The following is a 13590-nucleotide window of genomic DNA, read 5'->3' on the forward strand; positions in this document are numbered from 1 at the left end:
GACTACGCTGTTGAAAAGGTGAGTTTGATGTTCCAGAGAAAGCCATTAACTGGCAGTAGGAATCCGGGAGTCCGGAGCCTGGATACAGTCATCAAGGGTTTGTGGATAGAAAAGTCCAAGGACAGAGACCCGACCACCCCAACACACTGAAGTAAGGAGCAAGAAGAAAGATCTGGAAAAGGAGGCTGAGGGTGAGTGCCCTCGAAGTAGAAGAAAGTCAAGAGCATAGGGTACCCTGGAAGCCAAGCTAAGAAAGTATGTCCAAAAGGTGGGAGCCATCAGCTTCGTCAACGGCCCCTGAGAACCGCAGCAAGGTGAAGACCGGATCTGACATGGGGTCATCAGTGCCCCTGACAAGAGTGGCTCGTGTTGGGGCTGAAACAGGATGGGTTCAGGACGAATGGCAGGAGCGTGCAGACCACCCTCGCGAGGCATTTCTTGGTGGAAGAAATGGCAGCAGAAGTGCCATTGCTGATAAGCAGTGTCAAGTCAGGGCAGATGTTTGCTTGGTTTCGTTCCTTTGCCTGCTTGTCTAAGATGTTGGGAGAGAGGGAACGATGTCAGGGGCTCCCCCTGAGCTGGGGAGAGGGATGGATCCAGACCTCAGGCAGAGGGATTGGCCTTGGCATAGACGGTTGGTTCCTCTGTGTCAGGACCATAAAGGAAAGGCCCGTGGCAGGCACTGGTGGGGACGTGGGGGAAGGACCCTTCTGACTGTCCCTGGTGAAACAGGAAGGAGGTCGTGAGCTGAGTGTGACAGTCCAGGGTTGCTGGAGGTCCAAGGAGAGGCCAGGGGTGTAATACCTCGGGGGCATGGGGGCGCTGAATCGGGAATCTGGTAAAGCGTCAGGGGCCCCCTGGACGGCTGAGATTAAAATATGAGGATAAGGCCAGTCAGCACACCATTCAGCTGCTTACTTTGTGGAGACATCCCCTTTGCCCTGGAGGGACAAATTAAGTGTATTCATGATTTCAAAAACACCTGCCAGGCAGGTGACAGCCACTGGTCACTGCAGGAGTATTTACCTTTTTGTTTAACAAGAGAAAAGATAACTCCTCTGTGAGTCTGACAGGTCTCTTAAGTATTTTGCCACGAGATATACAACAGCCTTCCGTGTGGAACAAAGGTCTGGCGTGGATATTCGGCTCATTACAGGTTACGGTGAGGCTCCCATGACATCCGAGAGGTCCCGCGTGTATAGAATCATCTACGCCCTTGGCCTCCCACAGCAACGCTCACCAGTCTGCCTGCAGCCTTCGCTGCTGGAGAAGGGGGCGGTGGGTGGATCTCCCACGGCCTCACCCCAGTTCTTCTGTCATTGTGGTCAAAGCAGCTGCTCCTTCAGGGGTTCCGTGGACACTGTTGGATGGCCAAGTAGCTCTCGAAGAAAAGACATGATTGACTGTGGAGAACATTCATTCTCTGATGCATCTTCCCACAGACGGCCCCTCCCAGCGGTCCTTTCCACGTCCCATGACTGAAGTGGAATCCAGTGACTGCCATGAGCAAGGACTCATTGGAAACATATTTTGGGAGCCTGGGTGGCTCAGTTGGTCGAGTGCCCAACTTCGACTCCAGTCATGATCTCACGGTTCGTGAGTTCGAGACCCGCGTCAGGTCACTGCTCTCATCCCGTCGGGGCACAGCCTGCTTCAGATCCTTTGGTCTCCCTCTCTCTGCCCCAACCCCACTTGCGCTCCCTCTCTCTCAAAGTCAAAAAACAAAAACAACACAAAACAAAAAAACCCCCACCTAAATAAAACATTTAAAAAAATAAACACTAATAAAAAAAAGAAATATCTCTATTTCATGCATCTGCCTAGCCAACCTTCAAATCGCAAACCTGTGTCATTCTAATTCTTGCCTCTTCTAAGTTTTCAGCCGTTTCTACGTCTTGCAACAGCATTTGTCATCTGCCATTTCTGCCGTATCTATCATGGCCCGGTGATAGAAAACAGAGAAATGCAAAGTATAACTTTGGGGAGTGAAACGTGCTCGAAAGCCACGTAAGTATACGGGGTGACTGGGGTGGGGTGGGGTGAGGTGAACAGAATTTTTATAGGGTCGCCGGGAAGTCTTCCGAGAAGAAGGGCCAGTTGATCGAAGATGGGAATGCAGAGACAGCCACGGAGATGTGGGGAAATACATCCCAGGGAGAGTGAAAAAGGCCCTGAGGCCGGACTAAGCCTGGTGTGCTTGAGAAACAACGGGAAGCCAGTGTGGCCAGGATAATGGGTAAGAGATAGAGCCTTAAGCCTCAGGCTGAGCACACTGGGCAGGGCCCTGACTGCCCACGGGTCTCCTGGACACACAGTTTGGTATAGGCACTACAGCCACAGTCTGTCCGACACATGGTGCCAGATGTCCCCAGTAATCCCACCTCCTGGCTACCATCGTTGGCTCCCACCAGGGAAGGGAGAAGGGGGAAGAGGGAAGGGACACCTTGGAGATCAACCGGGGGCGGTCAGCAGGTCGTGGCTGCCTCGTACTTCCCCCTTAACCCGCGCCTGCCTGTAGGGATGATGGCCTTCATGGAATTTTTGCTCAGAGAGAGCTGGGGATGGCCTGGGGCAGTAAAGTAGGGGTACTAGCCAGGCACTTGAGGCTTTGTTGGAATAGCAGTAGTCCTTCAATAGGAAGAGGCCACGGAGGAAGGAAGGGGCGGAGGATTCCAGGGTGTAGCTCCCACTTTTCGCCATTCTTCCTGAATTTCACCCTCACTTGAGGGCATCCATTTGTTAAAACCCACCACACGCCTTCTAGTCAAGGGCATTAACAACGTGGTTTCCTTAGTAAATTGAGAGCTAATGCATATCTACCATTTTCTGAGCCAGACACCATTCTGCACGTGTTAAGTCGCCATCAGCCCCATTTTACAGACAAGAAAACTAAAACAGAGAGGTTATGGTGGTCTGAGCCAGGAGTCAAAACTGAGTAGCCTCGCAGAGCATGCAGTTTTGGCTGCGATGCTCTAATCCTCTTGGGAAGGACTGGGCTCAACGTCATTAAACATGGCACTCTGCAAAAGATTTCCATGAGTTAGCCAATAATGAGATCTTGAATATGTAAGAATCTCGGGTAACCCTGTAAGGATCAGAAAACATTTCAATATAATTGTTCTTGGTTGTATAGCAGCTGAGAGACAATTCATTGCCACAAACAATATCGTTATTAAGAGAAATTCTCTGGGGCGCCTGGGTGGCTCAGTTGGTTAAGTATCTGACTCTTGATTTAGGGTCAGGTCATGATCTTATGGTCATGAGACTGAGCCCTGCCTAGGGCCCCCTGCTGAGCATGGAGCCTGCTTGGGATTCTCCCTGCCTCTCTCTCTTTCTCAAAAATAAATAAATAAACATTTTTTAAAAAGAGAGAGAAATTCTCTATTTGAGACTACAAGCCAACCTAGTGGCTACTGATTTCTTGGGGATGTTATTAGAAAAGTTGGATGCACTTCCCTCTGTCAAATCATAGCTCCAATAGGGGTGTTATTTAATTAGTGAGAACACGTCAAAAGATCACGCCAGGAATTTCTGAAAACCAACAAATGACCTAGAAATTATTAGACTGATTCACTGAACGCTCTACGTTATAACTGACATCATTTTATTGGCAGTTTTATTCTATAAACAGAAGTTTGACTTATTTAGAAAATAAAAGGGAATACACGTTTTTAAAGTTTATTCATTTAGTTTGAGAGAGGGAGAATGCACGAGGGGGGAAGGGGCAGAGAGAGAGGGAGAGAGAATCCCAAGCAGGCTCTGCACCATCAGCACTGGGCCACTGCGGGGCTCGATCTCACCAACTGTGAGATCATGACCTGAGCCAAAATCAAGATTCGGGCGCTCAACCAACTGTGCCACCCAGGCGCCACAAAAGAGAATACATTTTCAAATTTTGATTTATATAGACTTTTGTATATGAATATATGATTGAAAATGAGTATATATATTATTATGGTATATGTATAATATATATCATTATGGGTATTAATAGTATATAGTAATATATATTATTACAGAGATTTTGAATATTCCTTCTGAGGCCATGGTTAGGCATTTCAATTTAATTCTAAGTGTGCCGAGAAGTCATTGAAGGGTCTTGAACAGAGGAGTGGCATGGTCTGATTTACTCTGAAGTGTTGAGCAGGCCTCCGCGGGGGAATGGACCTCAGAGGAGAAGGGGGAATGGAGGGGACTCATCGGGAGGGTCAGCGCTTGGATTCAGGTGCCAGAGTGGGCAAGGAGAATAGATACACTTCGAAGGTGGAGCCAACAAAGGACTGGGTGTAGTTGTGAGAAAAGGAGAGAAATCGATGATGAGGTCATGGTACAGCCTTTCACTGGGAAGGTTATGGGCAGATCAGTTTGTGGGTCGGGGGGGGGGGAGTACCTAGAGTTGGGACATGTTCAGTGATATAGCTGTAAGAAATACAAGACGTGGGGCGCCTGGGTGGCTCAGTCAGTTAAGCATCTGACTTTGGCTCTCTCAGGCCATGATCTCATGGTTCATGGGATGCAGCCCCACAGTGCAGAACCTGCTTCAGATTTTCTCTCTCTCTCTTTCTGCCCCTCCCCTCCTCTCAAAAATAAATAAATAGCTTTTTTTTTTTTTTTTTTTTTTATTAAAAAGAAAGAAACACAGAGGCACCTGGGTGGCTCAGTTGGTCAAGCATCCAACTCTTCTCTTGATTTCAGCTCAGGTCATGATCTCACAGTTCCTGGGGTCAAGCCCCACACCAGGCTCTGCACTGACAGCACAGAACCTGCTTGGGCTTCTGTCTCTCCTGCTCTCTCTGCCTCTCTCTCTGTCTTTTTTTTTCTCTCTCTCAAAATAAATAAGTCAACATTAAAAATAAAAATAGTAATAATAATAAAAGAAATACAAGGGAGATATTGAATAGGAAGTCAGACAGAGGAGTCTGGAACTCAGGGGAGGTGTACTGGCTGGGGATGTGAACTTGGGAGCCATGGTGTAAACATGAGATTTAAAGCCCGGGACTAAATGCAGAGACCTACGGAGTGAGTGTAGACAGTGGACGAGGGGAAAGGGGCCAGGGGCTGAGACAAGGGCCCCGCCGCGGGTAGAAGTCAGGCGGAACAGAACAATCCAGCAAAGGTGGTAGAGGGAGACCCAGTGGACGGGGGTGACCAGAGCCACATGGAAAGGGCTTCAAGAAAGAAGAACTGTCAAAGGCTATTAAGAGTTGGGTGAGCCTAGCTCGGGACCCAGCAAGAGAGTCGTCACGGACAAGATGATTTCAGGCAAGCGGGAAGGGTGGAAGTTTGGTTGGCATGGGTTCGAGGCAGGACAGAGAGGAAAGAGTAGACAGTAAAGAAAGACAAGGCCCATGGGAGTTTTGCTGAAAAGCAGAGCAGAGCATCGGGGGACCGTGCAGGGTGACACGGTGGTGCTGACATGGGCACATTTGCAGCATGTCTGTCTGCTAATGAAATCTCGGCTGGTGGGAGAGAGAGGGGAGCTTACAGGCAAAGTCCAAGCAAAGCCCTTGAGTGGGTGAGAGGGACAGATCTGGCCCCCGATGAGCCTGAGGGGCTTCAGAATTCTGTCCTGACAAGGCCGTGGGAATTCCGGGAATGTGACCACCACTCCACCAGACAGGGGCCCTGCTCCGGGGCCCTGGTGGCCACAATAGAGCTGGTCCCACCGCCTCACTCCCCACCCCGACTTCCTGATGCTTCTAACAGCCCAGGGATTGGGAGCCAGCACACATCAGCTGAAAGTTCAGTTGAGGAGTTTCCACTAAGTGCGGAAATAGCTAGGTACTATTTCTTCTTCTTTTTTTAATCTTTTTTCATGTTTATTTATTTTTGAGAGACAGCGGGTGGGCAGGGGAGGGGCAGAGAGGGAGACACGGGATCCGAAGCAGGCTCCAGGCTCTGAGCTGTCAGCACAGAGCCCGATGCGGGGCTCGAACCCACAAACTGCGAGATCATGACCTGAGCAAGAGTCGGACGCTTAACCGACTGAGCCACCGAGGTGCCCCGCTAAATACTATTTTAAGGAGGCAACAGAGCAGAGACTGCCATAAGGAGAGTCCATTCGAATCCGGGCCCCGATCCTTACTGGGCCGTGTTGCGTCGTGACCTGGGCAGGTCGCTTCTCTGGGGTTCTCAGTTTTCTCATCCACAGTATGGGGATAATAACTTCAGCAAAATACTAAATAATACTAAACACTGCTGAGATCGTAAAGTACAAATGAGATGGTGGAGGTACAAAGGCTTTGTCAAGGCTTTGGACGTTGGAAAGCGAGAACAAATGCCATAAACTGTCATGAGGCTGCATTTACTAGATCATTCCCCCCCCGTCTGCCTCACTAAACAGGCGCAGCTGGTAGGCAGAGGCATTGCTAAGGACACATTCCCGTGTCACTCCTCTCTGTAGGTTTAATTTTCATAACTAGACTTCCAAGGTTTGTTTTGTGCTGTTTTTTAAGATAAGAGCAAGTCTTGGCTCCTTGTAGGAGCCTCCCAATTTCATCACAGACATAAGTGTATCACTTGAGGATCGTTGGTTGAAAGGGAAGGGCGGAGACATATTATTAACTTCAAAGCTTTCTTGGAGCCTATTAAATGTTAATCACAAAGCACAGGGATAGTCCTGAAAGCAAACACTTCTCAGATGCCTGAGCCTTCCTCCTCGGGCTCCCATCAACACTTCTGCTGCAGGGAAGAGAGAATCTAGGACATCCCCCACCAACGGACCTTCTGGGGGCCCCAAGGCCTGGCTGTGGCCTGGTGTGTCCACAGCCGAAGCCGAAGTCTTCTGCGGTTTGCCTGGCGCTGGGAAGAAGGCTGAAGGAACGAGCACCTGCTGTTCACATTGTGTGTCAGGTGCTGCACCAGGCCTACCACACAGGTCACCTCGTCACTGAGCTGGGAGACCATCCTTCGCTTCTCATCAAACAGGAAGGAAAACTGAGGCTCGGGAGGTCAAGTCGGGTCATGTAGCAGGAAGAGCGGGAATCTTAATTCAGTTCTGTCTGTTCCAAAGAGCTCACTCGTCCTGCTCACAGAGTGGGTGCGTTCTTCAGGGAATGAGTAGATGGAGGAGTAAAGTCCCCTGGATGCAAAATTGCCTCGTCAAAGGACATCAACAGCCAGAAGGCACAGCCCCAATTAAACAGAAGCAAAACAACGTTCTAAGATTATGTGAGGTACTCAGAGTTTGCCTTAAATAACTCAGGAGTTTCCCAGACTCTTGAGTGATAAGATCTCAGGTAAGTTGCAGAACCTGTTGGGGGCTGGCTTATCCATTTCTGGTCCTGGGGCCCTCCGCTCCATGCCCCTCCCTCCTTTTCAGGAAACCGACTCAACAGAGCCATAGCTCTGGCTGTGCTCTGTAAAATCCTTGAAAGAGTCCTGGCGGGTGACCATCCCCTGGCCAAGACGACCTACATGATCCATGGGGCCCCACACAGAACGAAAATGTGCCGCCCCTCGTTCAAAAATTAATAAGAATTTCAAGGTGGCCACAGCAGAGCATTAAACCAAGCTCAAGGCCCTTCAGAGTATGGGGTCCTGTGTGACTGCACAGGCCGCACCCCCCATGAAGCCAGCCTTGCTTGTAGCCATTGACTCGGGACAAGGGGAGAAGAAATCTTCAAAGGGGGTTGGTAGGACATCATGGGAGCACCATAAATAAGACAAACAACATAACTGTGAAGATTGGGTTCTGGTTTCTCGGAACATACAATTCCAGAATATAAAGTTTCTGAAATTCATCTAGAACTACTCTTCCATTTTATAGATGAGGACATTGAGATCCAGACAGAAGCAGTGACTTGGGGAGTCATGGGATACCACAGAGAAGGAAACCCCTCTCTGAATTACAGTCTCCTTATCACTGAAACAGCACTGAACAATGCATTATCTCCTTTCTTTTCTCCCCAGCTCCCACTAAAATAACAGTCCCATAAAAGGGTTAAGTCCACAAGGACCAAGGAAATGGAAGAGAAGGCAGGGGTAATTAAAGAGGAATTTGAGAGTGGGTGGGTGGGGTAGGAGGCAGTACAGACTGGAAACAGGGGAACTGAGTGAAAATCTGAATACTGCGCTTAACCTCTTTTCCAGAATGTCAGTAGCAAGTTTTACATCTCCTCTGGCAGGAGATGAGAATCTTCTCTCAGTGTAAATTCCAGAGACTACCATTTGGTATTCTTCATAGCGAACTGGTTTGAACTCTGTCCTATCAGGCAGAAGCCCTAGGGCCTAAGTCTGGCTTATGTACGAAGAGCTTTCTAAGCTGCTAAGTGAGAAAGGACGGCCAGCCACCTCCACATGTGGGGGAAAGCTTCTAACTTGAAAGACAGAAAACAAAGAAGTGGTAAAAAGAATTGGGAGGAATCAGACAGCTTCAAAGCTGACAGTCTCCCTGAAAAGTGTGAGGATATTGTATCCATGAAACAACCAGAGGGCTTTAAAAAAAATCCTGAAAATAAGGAAAACCTCTGTAAAGTTAAATATATGAATCAAAATAAAAACTTAATATTAAAAAAAGTTGGAGAACATTCCAGAAGATAAAACAAAAAGACAAAGAACGAAAGAAAGAAAGAAAGAAAGAAAGAAAGAAAGAAAGAAAAGGAAAATAGCAGAAACAAGATAAAGCAAGAAGAAACATCTACAAGGTTCAAAACCAACTGCTAGAAATGCCAGAAAGAGAGCCCAGGGGATAAAATTAGCAGGGAAATGATATAAAGAAATGTCTCAGAGCTAAAGCACGAATTTCCAACTCAAAATGGCTAGAACAAGGAGCGAAAAAGACTCAGAGTCAGGGACATCGCTGTGAACTTTTTGAATATCAGGGATACAGAGAAGATGCTATAAATTTCTAGAGAGAAAAAGAAAAGAATCAGAATCCATGGACCTCTCGACAACATACTGGAATCTAGTGGACAACGGACCAATGCCTCCGGTATTCTAATCTACACCCTGCATTTCTATATTCAACCAAATTGTCTATCAAATAAGGGTAAAATATTTCAGACATGCAAGAACGAATATCATTTACTTCCCTCGTACCCTTTCATTGTAACTTTAGTAGAATACTAGAGGTAATGATCCAATAAAACAAGGGAATAAACCAAGAAAGGAACCCATAGAATCTAAGAAGCAAGGGATCTAAAGCATAAGAGGCAATGTGAATCCCCACAACGATGGCAAATAGAAATTTCCAGATGACACCTGTACAATGTCCAGTCTAAACTGAAGAACGTGGAAGGAAGGCTCTGCTCTGGGAGTCGGATGCATATGACTTATTGGAGATTATGGGAAACATGATTGATAAAATGGAGGTAGATTTTACTGGGACATTAGGAAAAATCAGTGATGTGTACAAAATCAGGCATGTGGGAAGAAAAGGAGGAAATGAGTAACTCGAGTAAAAGTGAAGGACTGAATAAGAAATTTGGTATGAATACAGTGTTAACTTTGGTTCTCTAGTCGACGCCATTTGTGCAGTCATGATCGAGTATATATTGACTATCGATATAACTAAAATTGTTTTATAACTATGTTGGAGGGATAGGGAAGGGGAAGAAGTAGGGATGTGTAGGATATCTCAGACCTTAGTCATCATTTGGGAACTCAGGATAGTGTCTCAAAATTGAAGTAATAAATTAAGAAATATGGATAGCTCCAGTCCCGTGGTTTTAAATGTCATCTATAAGACTTCCAAGTTTAAGATGGTGAGGGGAAGGGGTGCCTGGGTGGCTCAGTCCGACTCTTGATTTCAACTCAGGTCATGATCCCAGGGTTGTTGGATGGACCCCCGAGTTGGACTCTGCAATGAGCATAGAGCCTGCTTGAGATTCTCTCTCTCCCTCTGCCCTTTCCCCACCCACCCCCACCCCACCCCCACACGTGTGTGCTCTTTCTCTAAAAAAAAAAAAAAAAGGTGAGAGATGATGAGGGGAATATTTTCCTACATTTCTTTCTCTCAAAATTACCTCAAAACAACAAGGAAAATAACAAATAGAAACACAAACTCTATCCTTGACGTTAGAAGACATTGCAATTCTGAACCCCTGAATATGAAGCTACTAAGTTGGCTGGAAGGATGACAAATGACCAAAAAAAGTAAACAAAGATGAATCCAAATGCCAGTAGAAGTATAATTTATTTATAATGAAATTCGCCAATTTTAAGTATACATGAGTTTTGACATATATATATACGTTTTATATATATATATACATATATATATTACATTATATATATATACATATATATGTAATATATATATATACATATATATGTATATATATATGCAACCACTATTAAAAATGCGATTTAGAACATGGCAGTCAGTTTCCATCTCTAAGCCCCAAACCTCTAGCCATCACTGATCTGCTCTCATCACCGTAGACTTGCATTTTCTAGGACTTTTCTGGAACTTCATATAAATACATACAGTGTGGAGTCACTTGTATCTGGCTTTTTTCACTTAGTAATGCGTTTGTGATTCATCTATGGTGTTGCATGTATCAGTAGTTCATGCCTATCAATTGCTGAGTAGTATTCCATTTACATATAGATTTTTCTTTATTTATCAACTGATGGACTTTTGGATCGTTTCCAGTTTGGGGGCTACTCTGAACAAATCTGCCAGGAGCCTTCATGTACAAATCTTTGTGGCAGACATATGTTTTCATTTCACTTGAAAAATAGCCAAGAGTAGAATTTCTGAGTCATATGGTAAGTGAATGTTTAACTTTGTAAGTAAATGCTAAAGTATTGCTTCACATTGTGGCCACAATTTGGCCTTGTCAACATTTTAAGCACTATCCATTTCAGTGGGTACGTAGTAGAATCTCCTTTTGGTTTAAATTGACATTTCCCTAATGATTAATGATGTTGAACATCTTTTCATGTGCTTGTTTGGCATCTGTATTTTTGGATAAAATGCCTACTCAAATCTTTTGCCTACTTTTAATTATCTTGTCTCATGATTGAGTTGTGAGAATTCCTTTATACCTTGTGAACACAAGTCCTTTATTTTATGTATGGTTTGCAAACATAGTCTCCCGGTCTGTGGTTTGCTTTTGCATTTTCCTAATTGTGCTTTCAAAAAACACACATCTTTGGGGCTCTTGGGTGGCTCAGTCAGTTGAACATCTGACTCTTGATTTCAGTTTAGGTCATGATCCCAGGGTTGTCGGATCAAGCCCTGCATGGGGATCCATGCTGAGTGTGGAGCCTGCTTGGGATTCTCTCTCTCCCCCTCCTCCTCCTCCTCCTCCTCCTCTTCCTCCTCCTCCTCCTGTGCTCCTCTCCCCTGCTTATGCATGCTCTCTCTCTCAAATATTTTTTTTAAAAAGCACACATTTTTTATGTTGATGGTCCAAATTATTGATTTTTAAATGTGCCCTATTTAAAAAAATTTTTTGCTTAATGATGATTAAGACTTTCTGTTATTTTTTCAAAATAAAGTCTCTAGTTTTAGTTCATTTTTGTGCATGTAGCCAACCAGTTATTCCAGCACCTTTTCTTGCAGACATTATCATTTTCCCTAATTTAATTGTCTTGGCATTTTTGCTAGAAAATCAGTTGACCATATTTTTGCAGGGGCCTATTTCTGGACTTTCTATTCTGTTCCATTGGTCTATATTATATATCAACCTTTACTTCAAGACCATACTATCTTGATTACTGTTAGCTTTATGGTAGGTCTTGGAAATAGATTGTGTAAGTCCTCCAACTTTTCTCTTTTTCAGTATTGTTTTGGCTATTCTATACACTTCCCATTTTCACATACATTGAAACATTTTTTTAAAGTTTATTTATTTTGAGAGAGAGAGAAAGCACAAGTGGGGAAAGGTCAGAGAGAGAGAGAGAGAGAGAGAGAGAGAGAGAGAATCCCAAGCAGGCTCTGCACTTTCTGTGCAGAGCCCCATGTGGGGCTCAAACTCACAAACTGTGATATCATGACCTGAGCCAAAGTCAGACGCTCAACTGACTGAACCACCAGGTGTCTGTCCACATACATTTTAAATTTTGCTTACTGAATTTTAAAACAACCCTGCTAATAGTTTTCATGTGACTGTGTTTAATCTACAGATCAATTTGTGGGAGAATTGGCATTGGTGGGAGGAGGGGGAAAATTGGCATTTTGACAATATTGGCTTTTCCAGTCCATGAATATGGTATATGTCACCATTTACATTCATCTTTAATTTCTCTCAGTAATGTTTTGTTGTTTTCAGAGTATGGTAATTGCAAATATTTGTTAAATTTATCCCTATTTCATAATTTTCTCTATGTAAGTGTATGTGTGTGTGTGTGTGTGTGTGTGTGTGTGTGTTTGAGAAAGAGGGAGGGAGAATGGGAGGGAGTTTTCTCTATGTTTCCCAAAGTTGAGCAAAAGAAAATTGGCTAATTAAGGATTGTGGTTAACTGAATTCCAGTTAAGTAAGATTTTACTGTATTTGGCATTCACACTAACACCTCTGATTGTGTCACACCCGTGTTCAAAAACCTTCATTGGGAAATAATTATGGGATATGCTCAAAGAATGTAGTATCAATTTACAAAGGGAGAAATTGGAAACAACTGAGCAGGCCGATTAACTAGATGATGCTGTATTCTTACCACGCAACCATAAAAATGACATTATGCAACAGTGGTTTTCAGAATGGGGTCAGGGTGTCTTATAGGGTCAAGTAGGCGTCAGGGCCTCCACTCATGTTCTGATCACAGTAGCCTTTTTTTTTTTTTTAAGTTTTTTTTAAAGGTGTATTCATTTCTTCAGAGCCAGAGAGACAGAGCGTGAGCAGGGGAGGGGCAGAGAGAGAGGGAGACGCAGAATCTGAAACAGGCTCCAGGCTCCGAGCTGTCAGCACAGAACCCGACGCGGGGCTCGAACCCACGAACTGTGAGATCACGACCTCAGCTGATGTCTGATGCCTAACCGACTGAGCCACCACTGTAGGTGCCCCTATAGTGTAACATTTTTTAGGGAGAATACAAATTCTTCAAGGCTCTCCACCATCTAACACTGAAGGTCTCTCTAGACTCTGGTAGACTCTCTGTGCCACTCTACATAGAATCACCAGGTTAGCCTCGAAGAATTAACTTCCCATTTGCTGAATACGTCCTGCCTTTTCCTGTCCCACGCCTTTTCCTCAGGCAAGTTCTTAGCACAGAATTCTCTAATCACACACCCTCACTTCCTACTGGAGTTCAACCTGTTCAAAGTGTATGTGATAAAATATAAGGCAAAGAGAAAAACAACTCAAAACTATACCGAGAGCATGATTTCAACTAGTTAAAGAAAAAAATGGAAAGAAAGAACTGGAATGTGATTTACAGCAGCAGCACCTATGTATTAGGATTATCGATCTTTTGTTCATTTAGATTGGTGGGGTTTTTTTGCATTTTATTACACTTTCCAAATCTATAATGATTTATTCACATAGTAGAAAAGGAGAAAAAATCCATACCCATTTTAAATGTGTATTTATTTTTGAGAGAGAGAGCATCAACAGGGGACAGGCAGGGAGAGAGAGAGATAGAGGATCCGAAGCAGGCTCTGCACTGACAGCAGAGAGCCCCATGGGGGATCGAACTCACGAA

Source organism: Leopardus geoffroyi, chromosome A3 (assembly GCF_018350155.1).
Source record: "Leopardus geoffroyi isolate Oge1 chromosome A3, O.geoffroyi_Oge1_pat1.0, whole genome shotgun sequence".
Taxonomy (NCBI): Eukaryota; Metazoa; Chordata; class Mammalia; order Carnivora; family Felidae; genus Leopardus; species Leopardus geoffroyi.